Genomic DNA, 26,998 nt, shown 5'->3' on the forward strand with positions numbered 1-26,998 from the left:
GCCATGGGTTTAGGAGATTCCATCTGCAGTAACTCATAGTACCTCTTATGGATATCTGAAACCTGGGCACAATCCCACTTAAAAAATTCCATCATCCTAGAGATAGTGTTCCCAAAGGAAATTTCCTCAGAAGGATTATCTAGCATGTGATCCACCTGCACTGGCCCAGTAATCAAGGAGCCTCAATCCTCACCACTAGCACCAGTAAGGGACATGCATATTGGGAGGATGACAAGCACACACACAGCAAAGTATAATTTCCCTTAAGTGCACACAGAGATCACAGTCAGTCAATCTGGAACTGGTTTCCCCCTCTCTCTTCTAGATCTCCAATAAGACTCTCCACTAGCATAGCCATAGAGTTAAAATCTCAGTTGAGTGGTCAAGCCAAAACCTCCAGCACCCTCTCTATCCAACCAGTGCTTAGTGTCCCTGCCCATGTAGCTGACAAACACCTACACACATACTTTGAGATTTGATTTATATACAAACACACAGACACTCCTGGGGAAGGCTGGCACAGGTTCACTAGCTATGCCCCCTTCTGCCCAGATTATAAGGTAGTTATCACTGCCACCAACCACCCTTACTTATCAGCTACTATAATGCCTTTACCAAAGGGTGACCAATCCTACTGTGTGATGTTACTATTATCCAAATGGTAAGTGTGTCCAAGACTTTTAAGGCTATTGGAGTGGCCTATTCAGTGTCACCAAATATATATGCACGTACTCTAAGAGCTTAAATTTCTCTAAACAAACCAGCCACAATTAAAAGGTTTAAATATATTTAATAATAAATAATAAAAGAACAAGACAATACTCAATAACTCAACATAGTGACAGCAGTGTTCAGAATCACAGGAAATATTTTAAAATAACATTGAGGGATAGTCTCATGTAAATATAGAAGACATCTAAACTAATCTTACTATATTCCTTTCTATCTTTAAGAGAGATTACTGTAACCTCCCTCCCTAAAGTAACCACCTCACCATTCCTGGCTGCAAGTGTGAGATCTATCTGGGTCTCCCCCAGGCTACCAGACCCACATGCTTGTCTCCAAGCCTCACTGCGTGTAACTGCATGAAGTCATGGTACTGCATTATCAAAATCATTCCCTATCAGGGCATCTGCAGGGATATCCTCAAACACACCTACTTGCTGTCTTCCTTTTCCACTCTCCCAGTTAAGGTGAAACCTAGCCAAAGGTATTTGGAATGGGGCCCATCCTAAAGATCTGACCAGAGTAGACTGCCCAATCAAGTAGTGCTCCTCTGTAACCATTGCAGACTTCACAATGGTTATGTCAGAGGCTGTGTCTCTATTAGCCATGACCTCTTTCCCATTCACTAAGATAGGATATAACCTCTTGTGGTAGTTTGGTACCCTTGTTGTCTTGAGACAACGTACTGCTGGCATTTTGTCATTTCCACTTACTGGCTCTCCCACCTTTTGTTCCTCATCTTGCTTCTGTGGACATCTATATGTTACATGGCCCCACTGACTGCATTTAAAACATTTAACCCTTGGTCCTGGATATGTACCTGGACTAGTGGCTTCCCCTGCTACTGGCGGACTCTGTTGGGGCACTCTGGGCTGCCCACCACAGGTTCCCTTAGACTCATGAGTAGCACTGGGTGTCCCTTTCCTGTCCAGTGGTGCCCTGCTTGCTAGGTATAGGCCTCCCTTCCTCCCCAACGCACCTGCAGTAGTACATTGTCTATCAGCTAACCAGATTCTCCTGTCCTCAGGCAAAGTGCTAAGGGCTTGTTCAACTCACTAAAAGGTCTACCAGCCCTTCAAAAGTGGTGACCTGACATCCACTCACCCACCTATGAAAATAAGTGCTCAATTCAGCAACATATTCACATACACTTTCATCTGCCTTGTGTCTATGCTCACAAAACTTTTTCCTACACGGTTCAGGTGTTAACTTAAAAAATTCTAGCAAGCAATTCTTTGCAACATTATAATTTAAAAAGTCAGTATCAGACAGTTTGGAAGGAACAGTTACAGCTTTACCATGGAGTAAGGGGGTAAGGAACCGTACCCAGAGCCCTTGGTCAAGATTATACTGTTTACATACCCTCTCAAACATATGAATGAAACTATCAAAATTATCCCCCTCTGTAAATTGTGGAAGAAATTTATTGACCTTTGTTGCTTCTGGGGTTTGATTACTACCTTCCCTATTGCCTCCATGACCCTGGCAAAGGGTCAGTATCTCCTTTTCATGTTGCCTCTGTCTCTCCTTCTCCTCAGCTTCCAGCTGTCTCAGTCTCACTGCTGCTTCTATTTTCAAACTCTTGGTCTCCAACTCGAGTCATTTTAACTCCAGATGGATTTTTAAGTCCTCCGTGGAATGGTTGAGCTGTCCATTTTCTGAGAATTGTACATCTCCATGGCCAGTCTGATTGTCCTCCTGATTGCTGTTTTGAGATGCAGCTGTGACTAAAGCTGCAATGATGTCTGCTTAGTCTGGGGCTGGTTTCCCCCTCTCTTTCCAGATCCCCAGTAAGACTCCCCACTATACAGCTATAGGGTTAAGATCTCAGCCAAGTGGTCAAGCCAAAACCTCCAGCACCCCCTCTGCCCAACCAGTGTTTTGTGTCCCTGCCCAGGTAGCTCACAGACACACACACACACACACACACACACACACACACACACACACACACACACACACACACACACACACACATACACACACACACACACACACACACACACACACACACACACACACACACACACACACACACACACACACTTTGAGATTTGATTTATATACAAACACACAGACACTTCTAGGAAATATTTTAAAACAACATTGTAGGACAGTCTCACATAAATACAGAAAATATCTAAACTAATCTTATTATATTCCTATCTATCTCTAACAGAGATTACTGTAATCTTGTACTTACTATTAGCAAGGCAGAAGTGCTGATGAGAGGATGTATCTAGGTCCAAAGACAAATACAAAATGCAAAATCTCTGAGAGAGTTTCCAAATTAATATCAAAAGCTTACTGCTGCGTCAGCTGGATGACATCACCCTTTTGTCACCTGCCGTCAATTCCCAGGCTAACAGAAACATAAAATTTAGCACCTCTGTGTCAAACATACTTATCTCTCGGAAGTTTGCCTTGAACTGAAAGTCGTAAAACAGTTACACACTTTTACATTTGAAACCTGTAATTATTTCTGTTTCCAGTTAATAGAAAGAATTCTAGCTGTAGACACTGTGTTTGCTTGCTACACTAAAACACAGTCATAAAACTCTTTGCTTTTCTTGAGGGTTTGCAAATTAACTCTGTATGTTTCAGCCTCTACCATCAAAACATACATTTCATAGGCATATAGATTGTATACATTTCTATTCTTTTCCAGTAGGGTACACTGTGGTTACATTCTTGAAGCTCAGTACATAACATGCAGTTCAGCATACACTTCTGCACCAGTAGTTTAATATCCACTTAACATATAGTTTTCTTAAATTTGTAAGACAAGCATACAAATCATAATAATATTCACAAATGACATAGAATTATTTACAAAATTCCAGCTAGCTGGGCTGGCAGCCTCACATAGAGTATGAGAGTCCTCCTCCTCAGACCGTAGTCTAAAGGAGAAGGAATCTGGGTAGAATAAGCAAGGGATTTATCATCAGAATCCACTTTTTTCTCAGAAGAATTCAATACTCTGGGCCTTTTAGGGGAGGAAGAGTACCAAGGAGGAGCAGGAACCAAAATCCCTTGAGGAGGCCTTAACGACAGTAAAGCACTAAACAACCCCTGAGTAAAGGTATGCCACTCACTTTGTGGATCCCTAGGAACAGAAGAAACATGGTTAGTTTTCTGTTTCTTTTTAAAGGGGACATCTGTCCTAGAAACCTGAAAAGGCCCAGACTCAGGATGACATTCCAGAACTGTAGTAGGAACATCTTCCCTAAAGAGAAACAGAGGAACCCCTCTAGAACCCTTGGAAACAGTCAACCATGGTTCCTCCTAAATGTTCAAAATGGACACCTGCAATGCCTTGTTGGTAGGGCTGCCCACCAGATCTGCACTGGCCTCCAACCCAGGTGCAGTAGAGAAATCTGACAAAACAACCAGGCAAGCCTCCTGGTTCATAATAACCTTGGGGGAAACTCCTGGCAGAGCTGGTCAGTGGAAGATTCTGGTCTTACCTTAAGCACCTTCTCCTTCCCTGATGATTGATCCTGGGGGCAGGAAGTTCCATCCATAGTACCTTTAGCAAGCAGCTTAATACTCTAGTTCTCAAGATACAATGAAAGGAAAGAAAGCCTACTACAAAGAGATTTAGGGACAAATGGCTGACAAATTGAACAAGATGTATGGTCGTGAGTAGCACCTAGGCAAAAAAGACACTTATCATGGTGGTCTTTATGGGGAATCAGTCTTTCATACTGGCATTTACCCTTCCTGGATGACATTATCCTCAAACAGCATGAAACAATCAAAAAAGAACAAAAAAACCCCAACTGGGTACTCATCTGCAAAACTAAGGACTTCAGCAAACAGAAGTAATCACTGGAAAGCCAATAAACAGAAAAACGGCAAAAACGGGTAGATGTAACAGACTGATGGTTATAAACAGCATTTGGACTTGTGGCTAACAAGTTCTGAGGATGGTATACTTGAATGTCACCTTTATGCTCTACGCTATGCTAGGAGTGTATAGGTGACATTCAGCGCACCTTTAAAGCAATGATAGACTTTGGTAAACTGGCAGAATGGTTGGCTTTATGGCAGGGAATCCCATTTGTAATGAATACTCCAGTGGTTAATGCAAGGACATCAATGATTACTCTGCTCTTCCTTGCTGTCTATGGAATTCTGCAATTTTAAACAGCTCAAATCTAAGGAGAAAACTTATGGTTTTCTGTTTAGTTTTAGTATTTGTCAAACCATTTCACATACTGCATGGCATCTTTGGATGGAACTAACAAAGTTCAGAGCATTTTTTTGAATGCATAAAATTTTTAATGTTAGTATTACTATGGAGTGGGGGTTGGTGAAAGGTACACAGCATAAAATGTGTAAAAATGCACAGGTTTCAAGATTTGACTAAATGTGGCTAAACACAGAGGTGCTAATTTTGTCTCCTGAACTACACTAACAGAAAGGTTGTAGCTAGGAGAGGTCTGTCTGTCTGAAAACTTGGTGAGAATAAGATTGAGAGAATTACATTTCAAAACCGGTAGCTACAATGTAACTACATTATTCAGTGTAGTTTACTGCAGTAATTGTATTCATAGTGCAGTGTGAGGCTGGCAGCCCACCTTGCTGGAATTTTTAAATAATTCTATGCTATTTGAGAATATTGCTATGATTTATACAGAACTGTATGTTATGTACTGAGCTTCAAGAATGTAACCAGAGTGTACTCTACTGGAAAAGAACAGAACTGTATATAAACTATAGATACCTGTGCAAATGTATGTTTTAATAGTAGAAGTTGGAACATACAGAGTTAACTTGCAAGGCTTCAAGAAAATAGGTTGGAATCAGAATGTTTTATGATTGTGTTTATCTCCCAGTTTCACTGAAGGAGACAGGATGTCTAGAGTTAGACGTTTCTATTGTCTTGAAACAGAAATAATTACTAGGTTTAAAATGTAAAGTGTTTTTATTGCTCTGTGACTTCCTAGCAGCTGCACATCTGATAGATAAGTATTTTTGACACAGAGGTGCTAAATTTGAAATATCTGTTAAGCCTGCAAACTGAAGGCACATGATAAAGAATGATGTAATCTAGGCTATCCCAGCAGTAATGTTTTGATATTAATTTGGGAACTCTCTCAGAGACTGTGCATTTTGCATCTTGTTTTGGAACTAGAAACCTGCATTCAGCACTTCTCATCTGAATTTGCCTTGCTCTGTAAGTAAGACTGAGATCATAGTATCTCTCTTAGAAACAGATAGGAATATAGTAAATATTAGTTTAGATGTTTTCTGTATTTATTTGAGACTGCCCTGCAACATTGTTTTAAAATATTTCTTGTGATTCTGAACTCTGTAGTCACTGTGTTGTTTGAGTATTGTCTTGTTCTTTTATTATTTATTATTAAATATATTTAAACCTTTTAATTGTGGCTGGTTTGTTTATAGATATTTAAGCTCTTAGAGTACTTGCATATGTATTTGGTGACACTGTATAGGCCACTCCAATAGCTTTGAACGTCTTGCTCACACTTACCATTTGGATAATAGTAACATCACACAGTAGGATTGGTCACCCTTTGGGAAGGGCCATATAGTGGCTGATAAAGAGCTGATTGGTAGTAGTGATAATTACCTTTTAGTCTGGACAGAAGGGGGCATAGCTAGTAAACCTGTGCCAGCCTTTTCCAGGTGTGTTTGTGTGTTTGTATATAAACCAAATATCAAAGTGTGTGTCAGCTACTTGGGCAGGGATACGAAGCGCTGGTTGGACAGAGAGGGTACTGGAGGTTTTGGCTTGACAGCTCGGCTGAGATCTTAACCCTATAGCTGTACCAGTGGGGAGTCTTATTGGGCATCTGGAGAAAGAGGGAGAAACCAGCTCCAGACTGACTATGATTTCTGTGTGCTCTTAAGGGAAATTGTACTTTACTGTGTGTGTGTGTACTTCATCCTCCCAATGTGTACGTCCCCCTCTGGTGCTAGTGGTGTTTAGTGCCCTGTTTTTTTCTTCTTCTTTTGTTTTTTATAGTGGGTTTTACAAGTCAAACTTTCTTTCATTTCTAGTAAAAATATTTTATTAAGTGTAAAATATCAGTGGATAAAGTATGTTGTCACTTCATTAATAAAGGAAACAGCTGCATAGCAGCTGTCTCAGCAGTACAGCTGCTGGTTTATATTTTGTACAGACATATTGGAGATATGGGCCAGAAAGCCTTTTATGTGACTGCCTAGCTGAAAAAAATGTCTGCCTTGTATGTTAATGTAGAGAGGAAGACTAGATTTGTGGGTTTCTGTCCAAAAGGAGTAATAGGCAAACAACATCCCTGTTGGACCATTCATTTAGTAGTTTTGAATTGCTGTTTCATTTAGTTTACATTCCTGCGCTGTATAATTACATTTCACAAAACCAGTACAGTATTGTAATCCAGTTATGAACAGCACTGCTTTGAGGTAACTGCCTGTGTCCATAGACTGTACAAGATGAACAAAAGGCTGCTGCTAACTGCTTAGTTATGAGTTACTTGATGTGTTTCTTGGTAAACTAATCTTGAGACTAAAGCTTGAAAGGTCTGGTTATCTAGGGGCACTGAGTGTGCTATTACCAAGAAACTGTTGCTGATTGTAGTATGTGAAATTTTACAACTGTTACACAACTTTTAGGATGGCATATTTTTTCCTTAATAGAAGTTTGGCACATTATGAAGGTATATGCATTGTCTGATATTATTTTACTATACCTATATTCCTGAAACAGATAGCATAATGTAAGAAGTTCATGTTATGTGTCAGTAAAACATGTATATGCAGACTGAATTTTCTGTCAGTGGCATTTGTAAAGTAGATTGATTCACACTTGAATGCCTCTAGCCAAGACAGATTAAGGGACTACCCACCTCCTCTTTAAAAGTGGGATTGACTGAAAATACAGTTTGGCAGTTCTAAAAGTCCTGCATTTGGTTTGACAGTGATTTTCAAAACAGTTTAAGTATCAGATGGGTATCTGAAAATTATGTTTATTATACCTGACAGCCAGTATTAGTATCAGGGTAGACGTTGCTGACACAGGAGGGAGTGCTGTTGAGAATAATATTAATCAATATATATGCTGTTTTTTTTGCACAGTAACATCTGTTAACATATGTTTAATCTATTTGAGGAAAGTATGGCTGAGAACATGAGTTTTTAATTAATGAAAGTTATAACACGAGCCATTTCTGAAGTGTTTATACTCTGCAAGCTGCACAGTTAATGTTGTAAATTATATTACTCATATAAATTATGTAATATAATAAATGAGTCATTGACCTCATTGCTTTATGACAACTGCCAGAGTCCACAGAAAGCAGAAAGTAGATAAAAATAATTCAGAGACTCTTCTCTTAGTATACTCTCATAGGTCCTGTTACCATGATGAAAACCGTCAAATTTATGAGGACACTTTCACTGAATGTATAAATAAAGGCAGACTGATTCAAAATGTTACCAAATAACAGAACATTTGTCTAGAGTGTTCCAGTTATGAAAAGAGGTTATACATTGTTATCTGGCAGTGTGTGTACAATTCTGCAATAGCTGTGAACAATCATTAACAGAAGATAGTAAAAAGCTATACTTGCCTGCACTGAAAAGCCATGAATATTGTACTCCTTAAACTATGTAGATAAACAGCCATGTTGTACAGTAACTTATGGGTCAAAATGCAGAAAACTGCTAGAATTAAAAGGAAAGACTGTTGCCTATTGTCATCTCATAATGTCGTTATTTTTATGATGTTACATTCCAGGACACTTTCATTATGATCTGTAGCCTCCTATCATTTTACAGCTACTCTCCTCAGTTGGCATTTTGAACTGGTGCAATAGTTGTTTTTGCTACATGATAAAACACCTGCATTTCATGAAAAGGAAAAAAGGATGAACAGTCGGGGAACCTTCCACTGACTATCCTCTGTGATATTCCATTCTAGATGTAATGGTTTTCATTCAAACACAAGCCATAATGTAAGCATTAATGTAAAAGGTGATTATTACACTTTCATTTAATAGGTTCTACTGCTAGCGCTTTATTTTTATAGCTTTTTTGTGTAACAGAAAACTTACATTTCTTTCTGAATACTGACATTAATCATTTAGCTTTACTAGGCAATTTATTATCACTTTGAGAAGCAATGCCACATATGATTATATGTCTCCCCCTTGCCCATGCTGATCTCTAGCTTGTGCCCAGTATCCCTCACCACTCCCCAAGTACCTCCACTGTTCATTTCCTGAGAGCCCAGAAATCTTCAGTTGCTGGGCAGATCTCCTGCCTTCTTGAAGAAAGCAAAAAATTGTGACAACTCAGTCTTAGAGCCAGGGAGTATGGACTCAGATGGGAGGCTGTAAATGGAAGTCGCACCTTATGTACTGCAGAGGGCTGGTCAGAATCCATAACGGGGGAAGGAACTTGCAGTGAATGTGTGCATAGCATGCGCATCTACATATCATGCACAAGAGATCTATCATACCTTTTGCACGAGATGGGATGCTATGAGATCCCTGGTCTTCAACAGAGGTGCAGGCTGTGCTAAAGTCCATGTCCTCTCCAATGATAAATAAGAGTTGATTATCATCGCCTTCATTTCCCCCTTGACTGACATTCTAGCAAACAAGGCTAATCTCTGATCTCAAGCTGCTAACACCACAGAGAGACACCCTGCCTCTGCATCAGCAGGTTAGCTGAAATGAATGTCTATATAAAGAATGCTAGAGTATGAAAACAAGCGGATTGACAATATCCACCTTCTGTCTTAATAGAAGGTGGGTATTATTTAAGTCATGTTTAGAATAGCCAAGTCAAGTGAATAATTGTGTAAGGTTATAGGCTTTCTGCTTCAAAGAAGGAGACAATATTGTTAGCAGGACCGGCCTTTGGTCAACTAGTGCTCTAGGCAAAAGGTCTCCACAGCGTCTCCCCAACACTACCCTGTCCCTCCATCTTGGTCTACCTACACCATCCAGATTACTAGAAAAGCTCCCCTGCTTGAGCGGTGCCTTAGGTGGCCGCCTAGCTGGCCTATGCCTAAGGCCGGCTATGATTGTTAGATACTGAGGTACTTTAGAATGGTAGAGTGATGTGCTACAGATTTTTGACAATTATTTATTTACCCTTTGTTGACAGAATTAGTCCCATTACGTCAGTGACCTATTCATCTCAAACTCTTAGCACAGGAATTTTGGACAAAGAAAAAACTATTGGAGGTACAAAGGCCAAAAATCAGTTGCATATTTTAAATATACTGCTCTTATAAACATAGAATGTTGGTAGAATAACAGGTCTTGCATTGGTATAAGTTTTCTTAAGGGTATGAAGTCTGAAACACAAATGTCTGTCATCATTTAGTGACTTCAGTCCTCAATGACATGCCAGAAAAAGCACAAATGTTATGAGTAGCAGACCAAAATATGATGGAAAAATGTGGGCATTCTATGAAATTCTGGGCAGTTAAGAGATATACACTGGCATCTTTTCAGAGGGGACCTGAGGTGGCATCCACAATAACTAGTAGAAATTTGGGCAGGGTATAGGGAAACATCCCTTACTCTTTTCAGTAAATGCCATAGTATCTTTTATATCCACCTACCACCAGCTCAGGCAGATGGGACTCATGTTTAAAGTTTGATCTTAGGTACAACAAACCCAGGAGTGTAGCACCCTCTTCCCCTAATACTGCACTGCAGTCAGTAATTTAAAAAAAAAAAAAAAAAAAAAAAAGTCCACTCAACTGATGTAGGAATAGAACCCATGACCTTCAGATTTTCCAGCCCAAAGGCAAGTGTGCAACCTCTTGAGTGACTGACACTGAAAATCTCAAGGGCTGTGGCAAATTATTCTTAAAACATAAATAAAACTGACAATTTCAATTAATATTATGCTTTTTTTTGTTAATAGGGTCATTCTACCAAGCACAATTCTCTTTTCCGTACTGTCCCAGGCCTCATGTTGAATCCTAATTTTCCTTAACCTATTTGTTTCTCACCATTTCCCAATATCTGGGACACTTGACAAATAATGCAAAAGTAAAGGATTAAGAATCTGCACTCTACAGGGAATCACAAGAGCTTTCTCCTGCTCCTAACCCTTGCCTCTGCTGGTCAGAAGGCACTTACCAAATTTGTCTTATTGTGATTTTATTGTGACTTTATTCTGATTTTTATCTGCCATTAAAACTTTTTGTGGGATTACAGTGGTTTTATTTATTTGTTTTTTTGCATATTATTTTTTACTGCACCACTGTGTCACCTTTTAATGGATTGTTTTGCTGCATCTTTCATGTAATTCTCCTGCTCAAAAACAACCTTTGCACTAGAGTACTTTGTCTCTTAGAGTGGAATGGAGTACTGTCATCTAATCCAGGATAAGGGTTTAAACCATGATTGCTGCTATTTATAGATCTGTTTATGGTTCTTCCAGCCATCTCCCTCTGTTAGAGGTTACAGTCTGTTAGATCTCTTCTTCCTAAATGCTGTTATTAGGTCTTCAGCCTTTACTGGCAACAGCTGTACCACACTCATGTGTTATAAAACATATAGGCCACCTATTATGGAGTAGATCCCCTTATAGGCGCTCCAAACCCAGTGGACTGGCTAGTATTCTCTGGGACCAGCAAGTAAAAAGAAAAGGAAAAAAACTCTTTGATCAAAGTAATCCACTGTTGCATTCTTGTAGATATTTTTTAGGCAGACAGTTAACTAGAGAAGAATGTATACATTCTCAAAATCAAGTAATGTAAACACAAAGCAATCCTTCTTTGAGCTCTTAATCATCTGGTATATTCAAAGTTATGTGTGCATTCGTCTGTCAGACTTCATCAGATACAATGTTTCTTCCTGGAAGTAGAAACAATAACAACTTAACTTCCTTCACTTTCGCAGAACCAGTGGTCTGTCTAACACTTGTTCCAAAGTATTCATCCTCAAAGCAACAGCAACCTCACACATTCTATGCCTTTGGAATAAACTTCTTTTATACATCAAGCTAATACCTTGTATACTTTCATAATGTGACCTGACCATTAAATGGGACACCATCAACAAATTCCTGGAGTGTGAGGAAATAATCTTCTCACCAGCGGTAACTAATATATTCTCAGTACCAAGGGGTGACACAATTGAGTTTCTTGATTGCCATTTGGCTGTAAGCTTAGTATAAACCTAACAACCTAGGAACCTATGGCCTACTAGAATTTGATTCTCACTAAGGTGAAGTAATTGAAAGGAATGTTCCAGTACAAAGGTAAGACAATGGACAATTCAGGGATAAACAAATTTATCAGTACAATTCCAGGGGATGTATGATCATGAAAGAATGGTAAAAGTAAAAACATTCTATTTTGCTAAGCACCAATAGTTCAGGTTTTACTTTCACAGCTCACCTCACATCTCTTTTTGTCCTATGGTGCTGCGTTTGTACTAAAGTATGTCACAGGATCACGGGGCGGCCGCAGTGGTGCAGCAGTTAGCATTGCCACCTCACAGCAAGAGGTTCTCCAGTTCGATCCTTGGCTGGGGTGCCTTCTGTGCGGAGTCTGCATGTCCTCCCTGTGGTTGCGTGGGTTTCCTCCGGGTGCTCCGGTCTCCTCCCACATCCCAAAGACATGCTGTAGGTGGATTGGACACTCTAAATTGGCCCTAGGTGTGAGTATGTGCATGTGTGTGTGCCTTCTGTGGAAGGTTGGGTGCTGGGCTGACAACTCGACAATGTAAAACTCCACTGCCAATCATGAACGGGCAGGTGATCCGCTGTGGCAACCCCTAACTGGGAAAAGCTGAAAGAAGAAGAAGAAGAAGAAGATGTCACAGGATCACCTGTTATACTTGCTACTATTTATGCTCTTAACTGTGAGGTAGAAATCTGTATTTCAGTTTGAACTCGAGATACTTTTTGTTCAGATAAGTCAATATATAAAAAAAAATCACTGATGGCCTAAAATCCACTAAAACACTAACTTATAACTTGACATAAACAGTATGGTTTCATGAAATATAGACATTGGTACTTCAAGTTGATCAACATGTTTTAAAAAAATTACAGCTCCACTGTAGAGGAATTAAAGGGTTTAATTTGATGACAGAATGAAACAATAAGTCTATCTAGACTGCCCTTTAATTGCATGTAACATGTTGCATCTCCCCACTCCTCCTTCCTCTTTACCTCTCTCCAGATTCCCCATGCCTCTGTGGTTTCCCTCTGTACACCTGCTCTTGTAGGCCATTCCATGATTCACAGTTCTCTGTTTGAAGAAGTATTTTCAGACATCCAGGGAGTAGTTAGCCCCTGCGATGGACTCACAGGATTTGACCAAGTGTTACTATGCCCAGACCCAGATAATCACAATACTTTAACTGAATTCATTATATAGTTCTATATTATGGCTTTAGTGCTATTAAGCTCATGGAATTTTGTGGGTAAAGAAAATTTCAATTTACTCCCAAGCTTAATCTCAAGGTTACATGATCTCAGTTACTTTACATGAGGGGTCTCAAACATGCTTGAGTCGCATGAGGCCCACAAAGTAGTTTTCTGCAGCCCGCGATTACTTGCTGTAGATCCAGTTGTCTGGTTGTTATTTATTTATTTTTTTTTAATGCAGTACGACATATGTCATGCAGTATGTCCTGCACTGTGTTCTGACAGCAAATCCTGTCACCAAATGCACCCAATACATTGGAGATGTGATGGGAGGTTGCAGTCAGGTGTTGTTTTCCTCCTCCAATTGCATCTCTCTGTTGAATTAGGCATGTTCAGTCAGTTGATTTTTCCATCCGAAGACAAGTGGAGTTGCTATAAAGAGGTCTTTGCTGAACATCCATTCCCGCTTCCGAAAACTAATTTAAGACAGACTGATGCTCAAGCAGTGTGAACAGAGTGTTTCTTAGGTAATTATTTTAATTTCCTGCAGTAAATGCATGTACCAAAACTCCGTTCGCTGTGCTGGGTGTCTGGACTCACAGAATATGCCAAAGTTCCTAGATAAAACACTTCTTTATTTGACAAAAATGAACCCCTTAAAACCTTGTTAAGCACTTTCATCTATTTCAAATAGACTTCATCAGAACACATGCATTAAATTCATGCATTTATTGTGTTGACTTTCGCTGACAGAAGTTGTATTTACTAATTTCCTGCAGTAGTTGTTTTTGGGGTGCCAAAGCAGAACCTGCTTACTGTTGAGAGAGATCGGCATTTGGTGCCCTGTTGAAAGGGCAGCATTGCTGCAAGCATCAGGATTTTCGGCTCATAGTTTCGATCTGTTACACCCCTAATGTTCATCATGAGGAGATGAATAGGCATTTGTGTGTTGATGCTAATACTAAAACTCCTTAAGGATGGTGTGCTGGAAACATGATTAGTGCTGATTGCTGAGGCTGTGCGCTGCTACTTTGATTTTCTCCATGTCCATTTACCTACTATCTGACTTTGAGCTGGACGATTAACAAGATACTGCTGAAGGGATCAGTGGGGAAATATTAGTGCTTGTGCATACTTCTCGATGACAGGATCAGTAGGGTGCTTGGCTTGTGCATGTTTGGACAAACTGCTGAATTGCTCGCTGGGCAAAATAATGTATTTTCTCTCATTTTAGTTGTGCTTGTGCATACTTAGACATGCTGATGAAGGGACTAGTGAGGTAAGTGTTTTCTTTTGGTGCTTGTGCATATCTGAACATACTATTGAAGAGATTTTTTTGTTGAAATGTTTCATTTTGGTACATGTGCGTGCTTGGACAAACTGCTGAAGTGATCACTGGGCAAAATGAAATGTGTCATTTTAGTAGTGCTTGTGCATACTTAGACATGCTGATGAAGGGATTGGTGTAGGATATGTTTTCTTTCGGTGCTTGCACATATCTGAACATACTGCTGAAGGGATCAGTGGGGAAATGTTTAATTTTGGTGCTTGTGCATACTTGAACATACTACTGAAGAGATCAATTGGAGAAACATTTCATTTTGGCTCATGTGCATGCTTGGACAAACTGCTGAAATGATCGCTGGACAAAACAATGCATTTTGTGTCATTTTAGTAGTGCTTGTGCATATTTAGACATACTGATGAAGGGATCGGGAGGGGAAGTGTTTCATTTTGGTGTTTGTGCATACTTGCACAAGCTAGTGAAGGGGTTGTTGGGGAAAATAATTATTTCCTGTGTCAGTGAAGTGCTTTTGCATACTTGGACAAACTACTGAAGGGATGGCTGTGGGTAAGTTCGTGTATTGCAAATCAGATATGAAAGGTGAAGCACCACACTCAACAGGGGTGTGTGGACAGCATGGATACTGGACTGTGAATTGCAAGAAAGCAAACAGCTCAGGAATATTAACCAAGTCCTGGAGTTGTTGCATCATAAACTATTGCTTAACTAGAAGACTCCAGGTATAGAGAACTCTACGTAACTGATATAAAGTTTCTTATTTTGATATGGTAATGGTTAGTGGATGAAATTCATGGTCTAGGGATCTCCAGATGTAGAAAGGAAAGGCCCTGGAGAGTGAACAGAGTTCACCTGTTAGGGAAAGAGCAGTGTTTTTTAGGGGGTGTTTGAAGTTGTTAAACCACTCAGTGGTAGTAATGTCTGTTGGCAGAGAGTTTCAGAGTTTGGTGGTAACTAGAGAGTATAGGCACTGTCCAGCTCTTTTGTTTGGAATGTAGATGGTTAGGAGTTGTTTGTTTTCAGAGCAGAGGGCCCTGGTAGGGATGCAGGGGGTTTAGGACAGATTTGAGGGCTGGGCACCTATCAGGTGTGTATATCATTTTATGTGCAGGAGACAATGTAGGTTTAGGTGGTGTGTGAGTTCGAGCCAGTTTAGTTCTTTCAGAGCTAGTCAGTGATGGCAATACTAGGAGTAGCCTGTGGCAAATTTGGCAGTTTTATGGTAACAGACTGGAGCTTGTTTTTAAGAGAAGATTGTAAATTTGTGTAATAATGAGGGTGGGGGGTGCATATATGAGAGAGGGAAGGAAATGATGGCGAGGGATTGTCTAGTGGAGTTATCTAAGAAAGTTTTTTGTCTATAGAGTGTTCCTAGTTTGATGTGAGTTTTTTAAATGCTATTGCAGATGTGGTGTTAGAAAGTTAGTCTGTTATCTATGGTTACACTTAGAAGCTTAGCTGTGGTAACTGTTTCAATTTCTGTGTTACCCTGAGAGAATATTTTAAAGTCAGAAGAGACTGGATTTGCCGAGAAAAGCAAGAGGGTTTTTTTTTTTAGGATTTAGGAGTAGCTAGGCTTCTCTTGGCCATGTCTCTAATGAGATGAAGCTGGTCTGTGTGAGTTGCTGGAGATGTATGTTAGAGGATGAAATTATGATGTGTCATCTGCATATTGGATAATGGAACTAAAGGGTGACGAGGTATGAAGGTTGTTGGTGAAAACATTGAAAACTAAGGGTCTAAGTATGGACCCTTGTGGCACTCCAGTTGTATTGGTTTGATATTGAGATAGCTTATTTTGCCATTTAAGACATTGTTGGTGGTTGGCGAGGTAGTTTGCAAGCCACTGGAGGGATGATGGGGTGCAGCCTACAATGGATAGCTGATGAAGAAGTTTGTTGTGGGACACTGTGTCAAATGTCTTTGATAAGTCTAGTAGTAATACAAAGATGATATTACCAGAGTCAATGGATTTGGACACAGTGTCCATGAAGGAGATTAGGGCAGTGGTTGTGTTGTGTGATGGGCGAAAACCATGTTGGGTAGGGGTAGTTTGTTTGTTTTGGATGAGATGGTGAAGCAATTGCCTATGTACGCATTTTTCCAGGAGTTTGGAAAGAGGAGAGAGGATGGGGATTGGTCGATAATTGAATAGGTCATTGGAGTTTCCCCCTTTATGTAAAGAGGAGATGACAGATTTTTTCCAGAGGTTAGGGACATTGGACTCTGCTATGGAGTGATTTATAAAGATGCTGACAGGATATGCTATGGCTTCTGCAGCAAGTTTTAAGTATTTAGGGGGGGATGTTGTCAGATGAGAGGGAGCATGGTTTTAGTTTTTGAAGTAGTTATTTGAATGAGAGCAGTAGGTTCAGGTTTAACTTATTACATTTGAGTGGCACCTTCAGGTGCATCTGCAGTTAACTCCTATTGATGCCTCTAGGGATCAAATACTGCTTGTTCATATTTACATCAATAACTTCAAAGCCATGCTATGAACAAGGTTTTAAACTATTTCATCTTAAAGCTTACACAATAGCAAACTGAACTGCATCAATATTTGACCTCTGTCTTGTGCAGGTAAATAGAAATTAACTGTTGTTTTTATGATATTAACATATAGATATATTGTTTACATTTTTCTAAATATCTCAACAACCAGGTAACACAGACAGGACTCCTTAGCCTCAAATGAAAGCTCTCACCTAGATGAATTAAATACTGCTGACAGTATGTGTGTGTAACTTGAATGGTTGCTGAGATATTGAAAGTTGTTTACAAAATATTACAAATGTAATAGTTACTGTGTTTACTGTAACTTATAAAACTTGGTTTAAGACATAGAACCTAAAAAATACTGCCACTGTTAAAAATTGCTCATGGTGAAGAGTTTGCCATTTATACATTCACAATCTGTATGGTTCCAGAGATATAAACATTTGTTTGAAATGTGAGGACATAATTTGATTCTGTTAAAAGGCTTAGGCTACATCCATTGGACGTTACAGTGCAAACTTCCTGAGCTCCTTTGGAGTGAATGAGTTAAGAGAAAAGGGGATAGAAGATGGAGTACTAGTTTGATGAGGAGGTGAAGTGTTTTTTTTTTGTTTGTGCAGGAGTCATGAGATAAGGGTGGAGGGAGATCAGAGATGGGGTTTGAGGTAGTTGTGGCAGTGGGATTTGTTGACAGTTTACTTATGCTAGCTATAAAATGAGAGTTAAACAGGTTGGCTATCTTTGAGGGAGTTTTGTTGGGGCATGGTGATGGAGTTTGTTTAGAGCCTGGGGTAAGGAGTTTTGAGATGTATTTCTAAAATTGTTTTGGGTTGTTTTTTTTGGTTTGCCAATTGTTTGGAAAAGTTTTTTTATTTTTTGTCCAAGTTCACTAGCTTTTTTGCTTTATTTCATAACTGTTTATATTTGATTGGATTAGCATCTGATTTGTTATTGTGCCATTCCTTCCAGGCTTTATATCTATATTGTAAATGTTGTTTGGCATTTGTATTTTTTGTTAGCCAGGGAGCATGGTTAGTTTTTATTCTTTTGATGTGGAGGGGGGCTAAACTGTAGACAGCATTTGGAAATACATTGTTGAAGTATTCAAGGACATCTTCTAGTGGTAGTATTTTAAGTGGATTCCAGTTAGTGTGTTTTAGGATTTCGTTAAACATTTGTTGGTCAAAGTTCCCTATATTTCTGGTGGTTTTGTATGTGTGGGTTCTTTTAATTTGTGGTATGGATCTATATATGAATATGGGTAGGTGGTCACTAAGAGTAAGGGGTAGAGTGTAGGGATTTGAGTATTTGACAGGATTAGAAACTAATATCCAGTCAAGAGTTACACCTAGGGTACTGCTGTTATGCATATGGGTGGCACTGTTAATGAGCTGGGTATAACTATAGAGGTTTATGCTATTAGTAGGGGAGTCAATCATTAGATCTTGCCAGTTGATATTGATGTCTCCCATTATATTTTCATTACTGAAGTTTTCTGATATTCAGGAGAATATATCTTCTATAGTTTAGATGTTTTGCCTGGGAGATATATATAGTCCAACAATGCATATTTATTTTGTTTTGTTCCAATTAGAATTTCAGCATTATTAAAGTTGGAATTTATTTACTGAAAGGTGAGATTGTGAGGGCGCTAGGATAGATTAAGGCTACCCTTCTACCTTTTTTTATTCTGTCTTTTCTACGTGTATTATAGCCTGGGGGTGTTATTTCAGTATCATGTATGTGGGGTTTTAGCCAAGTTTCGGTGATTACTAGAATATCTGGGTGTACTGACTTAACCAAGCATGAAATTCTGTGGTTTTGTTACAAATACTATGTGTGTTTAGGGTTGCTAGAAGAATATTTTTAGGGTTTAGGCTTTTAGCAGAGGAAGCTGTAGTTGGGGGCCCTGGGTTGGGGTGAATGTACCCACACAGGGATAGAATGTGTTGCTTGGAGAGGTAATGTTTGAAGTATTGGGTAGGTTTACTATTACTGACTATTATGTAAAAAAATAGGTTTACTAATGATGTTGTCAGGAAGGATTTTGACTTTTGAGAGCTGCATAATGTGATATTGAATTAGGCTGGCTGATATGTTACTAAAGGTTTCTGTGGGGTTGTCATGATGTAGAGCAAGAGCAGAGTATGTAAATGTTGCTGGGGTTGGAGAGTAGGCCAGGGAGGTGATGTAGATTAGGAGACTGATATATAATGTTAGAAGCATGTTAGAGAGAAGGAGAACATTTTTAGTGACATGGTTTAATTTGATTTCTAGAAGGCAGGGGTAGTGGAATAGGCAGTAGGGAGCAGATTGTGAAGCTTTGAAGTGGAGTTAGTATAGTAATTGGTTGGGTTTTGGTGTTAATTGGATGTACAGAGGTGGGAGTATTTAATTGGATAACATGTTTTAGTGAGAGGAGTAATGGTAGGTATAAATCTAGGGAAAGCATGGGTGGGTTGGAAAGGGGGTAGGGTAGGGGAGCAGAGTGAGTCCAAGTGTAGCGAGGGCAAACAGAGCAGGATGAGTCAGGACCTGGAATATCTGAAAAGGTAAGAAAACAATCAGTAAGTATATTGCTGCATTTCTGAGGCAGTTTAAACTTACAATAGGAGGGAAATTGCAAACCTTTCTGCCTGTAAGTGACTTTGTATGGAGACTTCTGGTTGAAACTTAATGGAAGGCTTTCAGGTGGTTTAAGACTACAAGAATGGGGTTGGGGGAAATAGTGAAATAATATGATTCTAAAGTCTATTTTAGTTGTGGTTTGGGAGATAGTGTGGGTGGGAGAAGAGCAGAATAGGAGGTGGTGGTTAGATGTGGGGAAGTAAAGAGATAATTATTTTAACTTCCTGTTAGTTGGTTGGGGGCAGGTGATGTGCAAATCATCTAAGAGGTAGAATAGAGTTTTAAACTTTACTGCAGCTGAATAAACATTAGCATACATTAACTTAGTTTAGAGGCTTGTAGAAGCTTGCTGTAGACCTTTACTTGATGTAATGGTTTGTCCTTCAGGCTGTTATATATTGTGGCAGGTGGAGTCAAGCTGAAAAAATACTGGTTCCTTGGCCAATGAAAAGAAGCAATAGAAATTATGAGCAGTGTGGTAGGGAGGAGCAGAAAGAAGTAGGGTCGATTAGTAGAAAGAAGAATGTAGATTATACAGGGAGAGGATTAGATGGGGTGTTAGGGTTAGCAGCAGAGTGAGGGTTACAATATCAGAGCAAAACAAATTCACAGTATATAGGTAATGTACACAGGTATACCAAGAAAGTACTTTACAATCCTTACAAAGAAATCCTTCTGCTAAGATGAAAATTGTAACAGTTTAGGCATTTGTTCATAGAAGTGAAAAATTATGACTACAGACATGGTACAATTGTCTTTTCTCATTTTGATACTTTGGTGCTTCACCATGACTTGGATATAAACTATTACTGCTTCAGGATGTCAACTGATCAAACATTTAACATTCACACCATTGAAACAAGAACATTGAAGCTCTGCTATCTTGAATGGCTAATGCAGTGACTGCCCACAACTTTGTACAGTGGTAGTAGGTGTTTGTGCAACATTGTGGTACAGTAGAGTTAGGGTTTTGCTCTTTCTCAGCTGTAGTGCAATTTTGGAGTTAGCATGTATAATGAGCAGGGGGTCTGGGAGACACAGACTACATGGGAGGTGCAAAGGTGGAGGGAGGAGCTTGCCTCCCTGCAAAGCATTATGTTTTTGATATTTTGGCCATTCAAAATAGTGGAACTTCAATGCAATTTTGATGATGTGTGTGTGTATATATAGACATTTTGGTAAGTCAACTTTGTAATATAGATCCAAATGTAGCACAGTCACATTTGGTGGTCAAATAGTCACTACTTCCTATTTCACTGGAGAGGGGGCACATCATTTAAAGAATGTAATTAAGTACCTATACGTAATTCCAAATTCAAACCTTTTCTCTAATCAAAAAATTGCAGGAAAGAAAGAAAGATAGCTCTTTCTTTGCCATGACTCATATGATACTCCTAGGGTTTTATAATTAATTTATTGATGACCTTTTGCCTGTTGACACTTCAATGACTTGCACACTCCCTGGGTACAACAACTCTGACAAAAAATATAGTTCAGCTGGAGAGTGCACTGTCAAATCTGCATATTTTTGTTAAGAATATACAGTTGTCAAGATCACCATTCACCTGTGCTGTTTACCTTTCGTGACCTTAATAAAGACAGAGATCTCCTCCCAAGTCATTTGGCTTCACTCCTTTTTATTCAAAGGTTTCTAAAGACTTTAACATTAGTCACATAGTTTGCATGTAACATGCACAGAACTTCATAAATAAGACTGATGGGTTAAGCAGCCTAAATTACTCAGTTTAAAAGAATTGTCCCAATTCTTGATCTTGTCTTCTGAACTGCGACTCTCTTATTTCATTCCAAGTTGAGAAAGACCTCTTCCTATTTTTTTTTCTTTTTGTCAACAATATATTTATAACAGAACATGAAAAACAATTAAAATAAACAGCAAATTAATCACATCAACTCCAATATCATATTACAATGTCTCACTGCACAAGTACACTTCCAAGAAAGTCCTGCTTACAGTTTGTAATATCAGTTACATTAGTAACTGAAATTAAACAAATTATGCCCTGATACAAGATAGCGGTCTAGGAGAAATTATAAATGTTTACATGCTTGTTAATCAGTTTCAGAAAGTGTTCAATTGACAGAGTGGGATTAGCTAGTGATACATTATGTAGGGTTATAGTAACAGCACTAGTTTGTCCACTTTTTTCTTATAGCCTGTCTTGCTTAGTATTCTGCTAAAGTCAGCTCTAATTCCTTTATAGTATTCATTAATTCAATAACCAACTGAATCTGTGGGAGTGAGCAGATTTCCAATTCCTCGGGCAAACCTTTTTTTGCAATTAGCATTAATAGATTCACCATCTTAAAGTCCTACTTAGAAGGGTTTACGTCCAAGCCTAACCCTATAAAAAAGGATTTATGAGAGAAACAGCGACTGTTAATACTCCTGTCACAGATCAATTGTGAATCCCTCTTAAATGATTCTTAAGAGTTGCTTCCCAGAAAAATGCACCCATCCACGTTTTATCTCTTTTCCCCACCTCTATCTAAGAAGACTGGTCTCTGTGAAGATTCTGTGTAATCTCAACAGAGTTTAAAAATATATGAAACAACAATGCCAACCTAAGAACCTGGGCATCTGAGACTTTGTAGTCAAAAGTAAGTTTCTCCATCTTTTTGGGGGATAGCACAGGTTAAGTCTCTTTCCGAAGTTTATTTATTTATTTTATTAATTTGTCTTTGTTTACTGGGAAAGTCTGAATTGGTAAAATCCATTTTCAGTGGGGGCCCAGGGAGAAAAGCTCTATTTGCTTACATTGGATTATATTAAGTTCCAGTCAAAACACAGTGTAGTTACATTTCTATTTACAGTTATACACAAATAGTAGTTGCATTTAAACATTCTAAGATTTTTCAGAGGTGGAAGTTACTAAAGAGAAAGCACACGTGTAATTTAGTAGATTGTATAGGCAACGGTTATGTATAAAATTGTTTTGTCATTTCAGTGACAGGTTGAAAATATTATATTTAAGGAGAGAATTTGGAGCGTATCATGCAGTGAACACAACGTTTCAACCTTGTGATGAGCATGTACAGGATCAACAATGGTTAAGATGTTGTTTAAACAGTGGTTTAAAACTACTGAGTTTGTTGGAGAGTTTTATTTGTGTGGGGATACTATTCCAGTGTTTAGCAATGTATTGGGACTACAGCGAGTCTCCTGCATCCTAAACCCATTTGTAACATCTTATTTTGTAGTAATATGAATATACTGAGTATAGGAGTGTGAATGAGTATAATATAACGTTTGTAGGTATTGCTAACAATATATTTGCTAAGTGGCTGATTGCTTCTGCAGTCTAACACCCATTCAAGTGTCCTAGGATAATATTTCAGTGATACCATGGTTATCTTCAGGTTAACTAGTTTATTGATCAGTGTCTTGAAAACATCTACTGCATCCTCCTGCAAACAAAACAAGGTTTTAAAATCCAATAACTCCATGGGTTTCTTATTTATCAGAAGTTGTTTAGCCAATTAAGTACAACAGACCTATTGTCAATAGACCAGGAAATTATAGATTTCAAAGGATAAACTGGAAATAATAAACTGATAAAACAAAGGAATGTCACGGCAAGGAAACTCTTTCCAGACTTATAGTTAGTAGGGCTTAAGGAGCGCTTTCATTTTTAATAAAAACTTCATCAGATAAAATTCATAAAAAGTCACACCCATATATAAACATAAATATACTAATCAGCTTCAAACATTTGATCACATGGTCACCGAGCCCCAGCACTCATGCAAAACATTTAAAGTGACAAAGTATTATTCACACATAATTCCTATCAATATATATAACTGTCTTCAAAAACTTACTTAAAATCAAAATCATATATACATAAACTCAAATAAATTTGTTAAATCCATTTATTTGTCTCAAAAGTGCTTTAAGTTTGAGCAGGCAGTTTATTGATAGTTGTTCATTTATAATTCACCAGCTATTTGCATTTAAACATAGCTGCCAGTACAACTCATGCTTCTCCAAATTTAAAGTCCATGGTACAAAGAATTTTTGCTTCTGTTTATTAATCACCTCAAACATGAGATTATCAATAAAATCTACCTGGTACCCCCATTTTTAAACATGTCCTTTAATAACATACATTCATCCCAAAAGGCTTCATCTAGTGTGACCATCCTGGCAGCACGTAGAAACTGCCATTTTACAACTGCTTTTTTCTGTGAAAGTGGATGTGCACTTGAAAAATGCAGAAAACGTTTAGAATGTATCTATTTTCTATGTGGTTTTGAAAGGAACAACTTATTGGTAACATATTTTGTCAACCAGATATCTAAATATGAAATTACTGTATCATGATTTGTGCATGTAAAAGTCCAAAAATAATTGTACTTTGATTAATATAATCTAAAAATTGAGGAATTTGTTCTTTATCCCCATCCCATAGGATGAACATGTCATCCAAAAATCATGTATAAAACATGCAGGATCCAAAAAACTCAGAATTAAATAAATATTTTTTCTCCCACTGAATCATAATGATATTAGCAAACAGCCCCCCCTCCAACATGCTGACCCCATAGCAACTCCTTTGCTTTGCAAATATAGTTATTTTTCAAACACGAGATAATTACTTTTCAGTACAATTTCCAATACATTTTCATACAATGTAATATGCTCTTGTGGGATTCCTTTTTCAAATAGGAATTCCATAAATCATGCTAAACCCAACTGATGTGATATCACTGTATATAAATCTCTAACATCTATAGTGATACATATGTATGAATCTTTGAAAGGGATTGTATTTATTTTTTTGTAAGAACTCCCAGGAGTTGTAGCACACGTTCTTCTTGCAATACCAAGGCTTTAAGTTTCTTGTCCAAGAACTTGGTGAACAGGTGAGTAATGGACCCTCACGCATCCACGATGGGGTACATTAGGAGCTGATTTTTTGAATCTTGGGAGAAAAAAATATTGGGAGAAAAAATAGTTATTTAATTATGAGTTTTTTGGATCCTGCAAGTACCCGGTGGATTTCATTGATAATCTTATGTTTGAGGTGATTAATAAAGAGGAGCAAAAATTCTTTGTACCAGTTTTATGTAATACTTCCACTAGTATGAATAACAATAATAGCATTAACAATGTTCCAAGAAAGAAAAAAACTGAAAGCCAAGTAAAATTCAAAAATGCGCTTATCATGACTTCCTAAATTGACAGCACTTTTATCAAATGTATTCTTGAAAAGAACTGATCTGTATTGAGGGATGACTGAAAAATTGCAGAAAATATTGGTGAAAAACCCCAAGTGATATATAGTAAGGGCTTGAACTTCAAAACCATTTTAGAAAGGGAAGTAAGAACAATATAAAAAAAAGTTAATGAAATGAATAAATGCAGACATTGTGGTTATTGCAAGTATATTTATGTTAATAACAACAATGCAGTTAAAATGAAAGTTTTTTTTCAATTGTAACACAAAACGAGTTGTATATTGTGCACTTTGTACATCATGCCGTAGGTTTTATAATGGAAAAACTGAATACAAACTTAAGGATAGAGTTCATAAGCACATGTATGACATTAAGAAGGAAAAGGATACTAATGTCTTATTCAAACATGTGCAAGAAAACTTGGGGCATAAGTTTAAGTTTACGGTTGTGGATCAAGTGTTACTGAATGATGGGAGGGACCATGGACTTTAAATCTGCAGAAACGTGAGTTGTACTGGCAGCTATGTTTAAATGCAAATTAGCTGACCAGGTTTAAACAAGCAACTATCAATAAACTGCCTGCTCAAACTTAAAGCACTTTCGAGACAAATAAATGGATTTGACAAATGTATTTTATTTTATGTGTATATCATTTTTCTTTTAACTAAGTTTTTGGAGACAGTTATATATATTGATATGAATTATGTGTGAATAATACATTGTTGCTTTAAATGTTTATGTATGTAGGGGCTCAGTGACCACATGATCAAATGTTTGAAGCTGGATTGGTATGTGTGTGTGTATATATATATATATATATATATATATATATATATATATATATATATTGAGGTCATTTTTTATGTATTTTTTCTAATGAAGTTTTTATTAAAAATGAACACTCATTAAACCCTATTAACTATAAGCCCTGAGAGAGTTTCCTTGCCTTGCTGTTATTTTGTTTTATTAGATTTGAAAGGAGCAGTTGGAGAAAGGAAAATATTACCGTACAAAATCATCCACAACCTGAGCTGAGTACAGTGTGACCTTGGTGGACACTATTACAAAGTAGACATTAAGGTTCCTGTTGTAGTTCCCCATTTCACTGGTATAAGGCTTATATAAGCTACAGGGCTAATGTTCTGTAGTTTGATTTCAATTTGATTATACAAGAAGGGCTAATTGTTGTTATGTAATTAAGCCATGTTGTGAGTACTTAAAATTTCCAATGGAACTCAGAAAAGTTCTGTGGGAGAAGACAGCATGCTATGTATGGCTTAACTCATTGACACCTATAGGGCCTTTTTGTATCCTTCCAGTGATCACCCATAGCTCCCTATGGTGTCCTGAACTTTTCTGGGTGTTTCTTTTTAACTAAGTGACTTACCAGTTAATACTATGCAGTATTAGAAAGGGCAAAGAATAATTAACAAAACAACACTGAGATTGTTAGTCTAGGATGTCCTGTAATGGAGAAATACTTTACTGTTTTCTATTTACTATTCATATTTTCATATTTATGTTAATATTTTTATAACTAAGAGACCTATATGCTATTTAGGAGCTTGGTGTGAAATACCATGGTGGGAGACAGAAAATTTAATTGTCAATGCTCATTTTTACCACAGAATATTGGAGATATTGATATTTGTTTGTCAGTAATTATGAAAACAAACAATATATATTTATTTATTTATTAACATTTGAAAGTCCACTGGGTCAGAAACCCATTTTCAGCGGAGGCCCAGGGAGAAAAGCTCCACAATACATTACAGTGATAACTAGTTTGACATGGGCTTTAAAAGTATTACATGTTAAAAAAAGTCAGTAATTCAGAGAAAAGTACTATATGTCTACAATACTATTTAAAGAAGTCTAGATAAAATTTACAAGATTTACAGAAGTCTTCACAAGATGAAAGAGGAAAAAGTACATTTCAAGCAACAAATTTGCAGGAGTTTACTTTATTCAACATTGGAGAAACATGGGGTTTGATACAGTACTATATATGTTAAGAATACAGTATACTGTATGGAGGCAATTATCCAATGGTTATTATGAAAGACTGGGTTCACATAGTGTGCTTATTTTTTATTTATTTATTTTTTTAAGGAGGTTTGTTTCTGAGGCAGGTGCAGGATGGATTATTTAGATAATGTGTTTTTAGAGCTATTTTACAGGTTTTTTTGGTGGTCAATTTGGGTTATTTCAGATGGTAGGTTATTCCAAAGTTTGGCTATGGAGTGGGAGAACAAGCATTGACCAGCTCTTTTGTTGGGATTTGTTATT

The sequence above is a fragment of the Protopterus annectens genome, chromosome 10.part0, assembly GCF_019279795.1.
Source record: "Protopterus annectens isolate FY-2018-M chromosome 10.part0, PAN1.0, whole genome shotgun sequence".
NCBI classification, from domain to species: domain Eukaryota; kingdom Metazoa; phylum Chordata; order Ceratodontiformes; family Protopteridae; genus Protopterus; species Protopterus annectens.